This window comes from Rhinoderma darwinii, chromosome 1 (assembly GCF_050947455.1).
Source record: "Rhinoderma darwinii isolate aRhiDar2 chromosome 1, aRhiDar2.hap1, whole genome shotgun sequence".
NCBI lineage: Eukaryota > Metazoa > Chordata > Amphibia > Anura > Rhinodermatidae > Rhinoderma > Rhinoderma darwinii.
In genome coordinates, this window is record NC_134687.1 from 436,810,449 (window position 1) to 436,818,652 (window position 8,204).

Sequence of the window (8,204 nt, forward strand, 5' to 3'; positions counted from 1 at the left end):
TCACATTTGCAGAGCTCCTAAGGTACCAGCAGTGAAAACCCCTGACTCTATTTGGAAAATTACACCCCATAAGGAATTCATCTAGGAGTATAGTCAACCTTTTGACTATTTTAAAGGTTTTTAAACAGAACTAAAATAGTAATGTAATGACGGGGTAGGGAGACAGACAGGTGAGCCCTAATCTACCCTCCACTCAGTCCCTGCCTACTTGCAACGGCCCATCCTAGGCGACGGCGTACAACTGGGCGATGGTCCCTACGCTCAATAAGTGCACGACAGACAAACAGACAAGGGTACACAGAAGTTAGGGAAATGGGGCAGTTGCCCACGGCAGCACCGTGAGCAACGAGAGTAGTGAACGAATCGAGTCAAACCAGGAGTGTACGAGGTACCAAATGCAGAGCGGGAGAGTAGTGAACGAGACGAGTCAAACCAGGAGTGTACGAGGTACCAAACACAGAGCAGGAGTATTGTCAGTAAAGCCAGGGTCAAAATGAAGCAGAGAACAAATAGTTCAAGCAGCAGAGCCAGGAAACAGACAGAATCGCAGGCAAAGGAGGAGCAGGAAATGCAGGTATAAATAGACAGAGGGCGGGAGCTAGCTCCGTCTGGCCAGGCTGTAATAGGCTCTCCCACTCCTAAGCCTCCCAGCCTGACTGGTAGAAGATGGAGTCACTCTCTCAGACTTAGGAGCAGGTGCAGACTGAATACCCGCGGGCGTCGACACAGAAGCTGTGTCTGGCAGATCCTTTACAGGTAATTTGTTGAATTTGCAGCATCAGGAGGTCATATTTACAGAAATCAAAAGCTCTTTCAATAAAAAAATACTTAACAGGCCGGGTTAAATGTTAACAAAGGACCCCTTCTTTGATATCACCTTCACAATTCTTGCATCCATTGAATTTGTGAGTATTTGGACAGTTTCTGCTTGAATATCTTTGCAGGATGTCAGAATAACCTCCCAGAGCTTCTGTTTTGATGTGAACTGCCTCCCACCCTCATAGATATTTTGCTTGAGGATGCTCCAAAGGTTCTCAATAGGGTTGAGTTCAGGGGAACATGGGGGCCACACCATGAGTTTCTCTCCTTTTATGCCCATAGCAGCCAATGACACAGAGGTATTCTTTGCAGCATGAGATGGTGCATTGTCATGCATGAAGATAATTTTGCTACGGAGGGCACGGTTCTTCTTTTTGTACGACGGAAGAAAGTGGTCAGTCATAAACTCTACATATTTTGCAGAGGTAATTTTCACACCGTCAGGGACCCTAAAGGGGCCTACCAGCTCTCTCCCCACGATTCCAGCCCAAAACATTACTCTGCCACCTCCTTGCTGACGTCGCAGCCTTGTTGGGACACGGTGGCCATGCACCAACCATCCACTACTCAATCCATCTGGACCATCCAGGGTTGCACAACACTTATCAGTAAACAACACGGTTTGAAAACTAGCCTTCATGTATTTCTGAGCCCACTACAACCGTTTCTGCTTGTGAGCATTATTTAGGGGTGGCCGAATAATAGCTTTATGCACACTTGCAAACCTCTGGAGGATCCTACACCTTCCTCATTATGCCTTTATCTGAACGAACCCATCTGTGCTCTGAAGCAGCCACAAATCTTTTCACAGTACGATGATCATGATTACGTTTTTAAGTTTTCTTGAAATATCCAATGTTTTCATACCTTGTCCAAGGTATTGCACTAGTTCACGCTTTTCGGCAGCAGAGAGATCCTTTTTCTTTCCCATATTGCTTGAAACCTGTGGCCTGCTTAATAATGTGGAACGTCCTTCTTAACCCCTTCCCGCTCCTGGACGTACTATTAGGTCATGGCAGCTGTATCGTTCGCGCTCCATGACCTAATAGTACGTCTCGGGAGTAACGGCCGTTTCGGCCGTCCTCCCGACACATACAGGAGCTGTGACAGCTGCTGTCTCGTACAGCAGCTGTCACAGCTCCTACAGCGGGGACCGATCGCTGTGTCCCCGCTGATTAACCCCTTAAAAGCCGCGTTCTATAGAGATCGCAGCTTTTTAGCGGTTAAGCTGCCATCGCCGGCATGCTACACGATAGCGGCCGGCGATGGTGACTATGGCAACCGGACAGCAAACAATGGCGTCCGACTATGCCATAGACGGAAGCCTAGTGGGTCCTGACAACGTCAGGACCCACTATGCTTGCTGTCAGTGAGTAGCTGATAGTTCTAATACACTGCACTACGCATGTAGTGCAGTGTATTAGAATTGCGATCAGGGCCTCCTGCCCTCAAGTCCCCTAGTGGGACAAAGTAATAAAGTTAAAAAAAAGTAAACAAAAGATGTGTAAAAATAAGAAAATAAAAGTTTTAAAAGTATTAAAAGTAAAAATCCCCATTTTTACCTTATCAGTCATTTATTATTAATAAAAATATATAAACAAACAAACTATACATAATTGGTATCGCCGCGTCCGTAACGACCTAAACGACAAAATTATTTCGTTATTTATCCCGCACGGTGAACACCGTAAAAGAAAATAATAATAAACCGTACCACAATCACAATTGTTTGGTCACTTCACCTCCCAAAAAATGGAATAAAAAGAGATCAAAAAATCGCATGTACCTAAAAATGGTACTGAACGAAACTACATTTCGTTACGCAAAAAATAAGTCCTCACACGGCTTTATTGATTGAAAAATAAAAAAGTTATGGCGCTTAGAATAAGGTAACACAAAAAGTGAATGATTTTTTACAAAACGTATTTTATTGTGCAAACACCATAAGACATAAAAAAAAACTATAAACATCTGGTATCGCCGTAATCGTATCGCCCCGCAGAATAAAGTGAATGTCATTTATAGCGCACGGTGAACGCTGTAAAAAAAATAGAATAAAAAAACAACAGTAGAATTGCTGTTTTTTAGTCAACACGCCACCTAAAAATAGAATAAAAACTGATCAAAAAGCCGCATGCACCCCAAGAAAACTACAATGGATTCCTCAAGGGGTCTAGTTTCCAAATTGGGGTCACTTTTTGGGGGTTTCCAATGTTTTGGCACCACAAGACCTCTTCAAACCGGACATGGTGCCTAATAAAAAAAAGGCCTCAAAATCCACTAGGTGCTCCTTTGCTTCGGAGGCCGGTTCTTCTGTCCATTATCACACTAGGGCCACATGTGGGATATTTCTCAAAACCGAAGAATCTGGGCAATACGTATTAAGTTGCGTTTCTCTGATAAATCCTTTTGTGTTTTAAAAAAAAATGGTATAAAGAGGATTTTTTTACCAAAAAAAAATGTACATTTCACCTCTACTTTGCTCTAAATTTCTGTGAAACACCTAAAGGGTTCATAAACTTTCTAAATGCTGTTGTGAATACTTTGACGGGTCTAGTTTCTAAAATGGGGTGTTTGATAGCGGTTTATAATATATGGGCCCCTCAAAGCAACTTCAGAACTGAACTGGAAGCTAAAAAAATAAATAAATTAGGCAATACTTCGCTTCTTACATTATACTGATATTGAGCCGTGCCCAACCCGAGATGACCCCAGGTTTGACCGTTTCTATAAACGGAGACCCCTATTAGACCGTTTCAGTGCCCGGTTTTCCCAAGCATACACCCCCGAGAAGTGTATTTCTATTGATGAATATACTATTCTATTGAGGGTATACCTACAGATTTAAGAAATATGAGAAGGAAATTTTTAATACAATTTTTTTTATAACACAGAAGGTTTTACCAGAGAAATGCAAATCAATATTTGTTGCCCAGTTTCTGCAGTTTTAGGAAATATCCCACATGTGGCCGTAGCGTGCTACAGGAATGAAGCACCGGCCTCAGAAGCAAAGGAACACCTAGGGGATTTTGGGGCCTTATTTTTATTACAATATATTTTAGGCACCATGTCAGGTTTGAAGGCCTCTTGTGCAGCCAAAACAGTTGAAATCCCCCAAAAGTGACCCCATTTGGGAAACTACACACCTTAAGGAAATTATCTAGGGGTATAGTGAGCATTTTGACCGCACAGGTTTTTTACAGAAATTATTGGAAGTAGGCCGTGAAAATGAAAATCTACATTTCTATCAAAGAAAATGTAGGTTTAGCGATTTTTTTTTCTCATTTCGACAAGGACTAAAGGAGAAAAAGCAGCATCAAATTTGTAAAGCAATTTCTCCCGAGTAAAATAATTCCTCACATGTGGTAATAAACTGTTGTTTGGATACACGGCAGGGCTTAGAATGGATGGAGCACCATTTGGCTTCTGGAGTTCACATTTAGCAGGAATGGTTTGCGTAGCCCATGTCACATTTACAAATCCCCTGAGGAGACAAAACAGTGGAAAACCCCCACAAGTGACCCCATTTTGGAAACTACACCCATTGAGGAAATTATCTAGGGGTATAGTGAGCGTTTTGACCCCACAGGTTTTTTGCAGAAATTATTGGAATTAGGCCCTGAAAATAAAAATCGACATTTTATCAAAGAAAATGTAGGTTTAGCTAATTTTTTCTAATTTCCACAAGGACTGAAAGAGAAAAAGCAAGATTTGTAGAGCAATTTCTCCCGAGTAAAACAGTACCCCACATGTGGTCATAAACGGCTGTTTGGACACACGGCAGGGCTTGGAAGGGAAAGAGCGCCATTTGGCTTTTGGAGCTCAAATTTAGCAGGAATGGTTTTCGGAGGCCATGTCGTATTTGCTAAGCCCCTGAGGGACCAAAACAGTGGAAACCCCCCACAAGTGGCCCCATTTTGGAAACTGCACCCCTTGAGGAAATTATATAGGGGTGTAGTAAGCATTTTGACCCCATAGATGTTTCATAGAATTTATTAGAATTGGGCAGTGAAAATAAAAACAATCCTTTTTCTTCAATAAGATGTAGCTTTAGCGCAAAATTTTTCATTTTCTCAACAAATAAAGGAAAAAAAAGAACCCAACATTTGTAAAGCAATTTCTCCCGAGTATGGCAATACCCCATATGTGGTCATAAACTGCTGTTTGGACACACGGCAGGGCTCAGAAGGGAACAAGCGCCATTTGGAGTTAAGATTTTGCTGGATTGGTTTCTGGGCGCCTGTGGGACCAAAACAATGGAAACCCCCCAGAAGTGACCCCATTTTGGAAACTACACCCCTTAATGCATTTACCTGGTGGTGTAGTAAGCATGTTAACCCTGCAGGTGTTTTGTAGAAATTAGTGTGTACTCGATGTTGCAACGTGAAAATGGGATTTTTTTCCATAGATATGCCAATATGTGGTACCCAGCTTGTGCCACCATAACGAGACAGCTCTCTAATTATTATGCAGTGTTTCCCACATGTGGCCCTAATCTTTTGTCTGGACATTCGACCAGGCTCAGGAGTGAAAGCGTTCCTTTTTAAAATTGAGTAAAAACTTCACCCCTCAAAGTATTCAAAACAGCATTTAGAAAATGTCTTAACCCTTTACACATTTCACAGGTATTAAAGCAAAGTAGAGGTGAAATTTACAAATTTCATATTTTTTTGCAGAAATAAATTTTTAATACAATTTTTTTTATAACACAGAAGGTTTTACCAGAGAAATGCAAATCAATATTTGTTGCCCAGTTTCTGCAGTTTTAGGAAATATCCCACATGTGGCCGTAGCAAGCTACAGGAATGAAGCACCGGCCTCAGAAGCAAAGGAACACCTAGGGGATTTTGGGGCCTTATTTTTGTTAGAATATATTTTAGGCACCGTGTCAGGTTTGAAGGGCTCTTGCAGTGCCAAAACAGTAAAAATCCCCCAAAACTGACCCCATCTGGGAAACTACACACCTCAAGGAAATTATCTAGGGGTGTATTGAGCATTTTGACCGCACAGGTTTTTTACAGAAATTATTGGAAGTAGGCCGTGAAAATTAAAATCCACATTTCTTCAAAGAAAATGTAGGTTTAGCGATTTTTTTTTCTAATTTAAACAAGGACTAAAGGCGAAAAAGCACCGCAAAATTTGTAAAGCAATTTCTTCCGAGTAAAACAATACCCCACATGTGGTAATAAACTGATATTTGGACACACGGCAGGGCTTAGAAGGGAAAGAGTGCCATTTGGCTTTTGGAGCTCAAATTTAGCAGGAATGGTTTGCGGAGGCCTTGTCACATTTACAAAGCCCCTGAGGGGACAAAACAGTGGAAACCCCCCACAAGTGACCCCATTTCGGAAACTACACCCATTGAGGAAATTATCTAGGGGTATAGTGAGTGTTTTGACTCAAGAGGTTTTTTGCATAAATTATTGGAAGTAGGCTGTGAAAATGATAATCTAAATTTTTTCAAAGAAAATATAGGTTTAGCTAATTTTTTCTCATTTCCAGAAGGACTGAAGGAGAAAAAGCACCACAAAATTTGTAAAGCAATTTCTCCCGAGTAAAACAATACCCCACATGTTGTAATAAACGGCTGTTTGGACACACGGCAGGGCTTAGAAGGGAAAGAGCACTATTTGGCTTTTTGAGATCACATTTAGCAGGAATGGTTTGCGGAGGCCAGGTCACATTTGCAAAGCCCCTGAGGGGACAAAACAATGAAAACGCCCAAAAAGGGACTCCATTTAGGAAACTACACCTCTTGAGGAATTCATCTAGGGGTGTAGTAAGCATTTTGACCCCACAGATGTTTCATAGAATTTATTAGAATTGGGCAGTGAAAATAAAAACAGTCCTTTTTCTTCAATAAGATGTAGCTTTAGCGCAAATTTTTTAATTTTCTCAACAAATAAAGGAAAAAAAGAACCCAACATTTGTAAAGCAATTTCTCCCGAGTACGGCAATACCCCATATGTGGTCATAAACTGCTGTTTGGGCAAACGGCAGGGCTCAGAAGGGAAGGACCGCCATTTGGAGTGCAGATGTTGCTGGATTGGTTTCTGGGTGCCTGTGGGCCCAAAACAGTGGAAACCCCCCAGAAGTGACCAAATTTTGGAAACTACACCCCTCAATGCATTTTCCTAGGGGTGTAGTAAGCATTTTAACCCTGCAGGTGTTTTGTAGAAATTAGTGTGAACTCGATGTTGCAGAGTGAAAATGGGATTTTTTTCCATAGATATGCCAATATGTGGTGCCTGGCTTGTGCCACCATAACAAGACAGCTCTCTAATTATTATACTGGGTTTCCTGGTTTTAGAAACACCCTACATGGGGCACTAATCTTTTGCCTGGACATTCGACCAGGCTCAGGAGTGAAAGAGCACCATGTAAAATTGAGGCCTAATTTGGCGATTTACAAAGTATTGGTTCACAACTGCAGAGGCTCAGATGTGAAATAATAAAAAGAAACCCCTGAGAAGTGACCCCATTTCAAAGCTACACCCCTCAAGGCATTTGTTAAGGGGTGTAGTGAGTATTTCACTCCACAGTTCTTTTCCATAAATGAATGCACTGCGGATGGTGCAAATTAAAAATTTATATTTTTCCCTAGATATGCCATTTCAGTGGCAAATATGTCATGCCCAGCTTATGACGCTGAAGACACACATCACAAAAATTGGTAAAAGGGTTCTCCCGGGTATGGCGGTGCCATATATGTGGAAGGAAACTGCTGTTTGGGCACGCCGTTTATAATGTGGGGGCACATGTAAGCTGGGCAGAGTACCTGAGGGGAATAGTCAGGTGGGATGATAATGGGGTAAAAAAACAATAAAATGATCCATAGATGTGTGTTACGCTGTGAAGCAATCCTTTCTGCACAGGCAGGTGTTGCACTGATAAATGGCGTCCTTTCTTATCCCCCTTTTGGTCCACACTCCGCACCTTTGGAGTTTGGGGAATTTTGCTGGGAAAGTGTTGTCCTGGTATAATACGGGCACCGTCGCTTCCAGCGGATATGTTTCGGCCCTCCCTTTCCTGGTTCCCTCTCTTTAGATCCTTGATAAATCGCCTCTTGAAACAGAAGAAATGTTCCCCTCGGGCAGCACAACTGCATATTTTTTATTTTCTGACTAATTGGAGCCATAACTAATTTTATTTTTTCATAGACGTAGTGGTATGAGGGCTGTTTTTTGTGGGACGAGCTGTAGTTATTATTGGTACCATTTTGGGTTACATGCGACTGGGTTTTGGGTTACATGCAATTCTGGCATAGTTTTATTTAGGTTTTTTTATACAGCGTTCACCATGCGTTATAAATTTCATGTTACCTTTATTCTGCGGGTCAGTACGATTCCGGCGATACCTATTTTATATTACTTTTTTATGTTTTA